This window comes from Corylus avellana, chromosome ca3, assembly GCF_901000735.1.
Source record: "Corylus avellana chromosome ca3, CavTom2PMs-1.0".
NCBI lineage: Eukaryota > Viridiplantae > Streptophyta > Magnoliopsida > Fagales > Betulaceae > Corylus > Corylus avellana.
The window spans coordinates 23,927,062-23,929,301 of NC_081543.1; positions in this window are offsets into that span (position 1 = coordinate 23,927,062).

Sequence of the window (2,240 nt, forward strand, 5' to 3'; positions counted from 1 at the left end):
TGGCTTTATTCAACTATAAATAGGCCTATTTGTATACAGTTCAATACGCACATAAATAAAGTATTCAATTCATACATATATTCTCTAGTTATTTTAATGCATAAAATTAAAGTGATAAACGAAAATACAAATACAACAAAACAAGTTTAATAGAAAAATAACAAAAGTTCCAACAAACAACAGCAACGGCAATGGAAGAAACAGGGGCAAGGCAATTGAGAGGCTCTGACTGGTGCGTGATATTCATGCGCAGGCAGCAGCTCAGGATGATTAAAGGTTCACTTATTTTGGAGTGAAAACTGGATTAATACTTACCCTTTTTCTTACATTATTAATTTTTACCAATATAATAAATTGTTCTAGCCCTTTTTTTTTTTTTGAAAGGATAAATTGTTCTACCTCAAAAGACTGGAAAAGGATCCATATGATTAATTATGTCTTAAACATAGGAAAAGGTTAATCTAGCTCAAAGACTCTAGGGTTAATGTTCTTATTATCTAATTGATTACCTAAATCATTGCTGAGCTGTTTGGGATATCAAGCAAACTAGGTAATTTTAATGTGGCCGATTTTCTCTTTATTGCAATCAATTTCTCCCCTTAGCAGCGTCTGCTGCTGCTCTAACTAAATGTTCACTTTTTTCTAAGTGAGATTTCTATGTTATTTATGGTCATGCCAAAAGACATATTGGTTGAGGTAGATTCTTCTATTTTATTAATCAAAACTTCTTCCCAAACTGTATTAGTTGAGCAAGTCAAAATCCCATCACTAACCCCCCCCCCCCCCCCCCCCCCCAAAAGAAAAAAAAAAAAGAATTAGTTGAGCAAGTCAAAATCCCATCCCTACAACCGCCCCCCCCTAAAAAAAAAAGGGGGGGAGGGGAATTAGTGACGTTTGAGATAGTGACATTTTGAAAAACGTTACTAAAATGCAGTGTTTTACTGTTCAAACGTCATTAATTCATAAAGTAGTGACATTTGAATAGTATTACTATTCACGTACTACTATTCATGCTTTGAAATGGTTTGAATTAATTTTACTATTTACACATGAAAGGCAACATTTGAATAGTGTTACCACGTGTGAATAGTAACACTATTCAAACATCGTATTTCACGCGTTGAAATGTGTCATTTGAACATGGTGTTATTGTTCAAATGACACCAAGTAATTTTTTAAAAAATTGGTGCTTAAAATTTGCGTTTATAACAACCATACACACACCAAAAAATTTCAAAATTTCTCCATCTCTCACCCACACACACATAAAAAAAAAATATTTAAAAAATAAATAAAAAATAAAAAAATAGAAGGGTTGGTGTAACGACCCAGGAAAAAGCGCTAGCCACTTCTGCGCTATTACTCCAAAATGATTAGTCAATTTGGAGCTTTCCTAGAATTTATTATAAAGTCCAACTTCACCTAATAACTAGGCAATGTGAGACTTAGCACCCATGACTATCTTTATAAACCATCCACTCTATGTGGGCTTCTTCTCATCTCTCAATATGGGACTGGAGTATTACAAACTCCCCTCTCTTAAATTCGTAACGTCCTCGTAAGAGCCACGTCATGCAGTGCTCCAGTATCACATGACCTGGCGTTACTAAATGGCTCTGATACCACTTGTAACGATCCAAGGAAAAGCGCTAGCCACATATGCACTATTGACACACAATATTGTCCGCTTTTGGCTCCCCTGAACCAGACTTCCGTGGAGTTTTGATAAGATCATGATCATCACGGATTTAAAATGCGTTTTTGTCATAAAGGGTGTAAGTATATATATAAGCACATTCTATCTCCATACTCAAGCGATGTGGGACGTCATAATCACCCCCTCTCAAGACCCAACATCCTTGCTGGTGACCCTCATAGGATTAGCCCATTCTTGGCGTCCCAACGAGTGCCTACTAGCAACCCTTATGGGCTTGTGCATGCTCCCTCATCTTAGGCTGAGTAATGGCTCTAATACTACTTGTAACAACATAGGGAAAGCACTAATCACATATGCGCTATTACTCTGAAAGGACTAGTCAATTTGGAGCTTTCCTAGAATTCATTATAAAGCTCAATTTCACCTAATAACAAGGTCATGTGGGACATAGCACCCATGACTATTTTTATAAACCATCTACTCTATGTAAGCTTCTTTTCGTCTTCCTAATATGGGACTGGAATGTTACATATAGGGTGGCTCGTGAGCCACCCGTGAGGTGGGAGTGCCCCCCCCCCCCCCC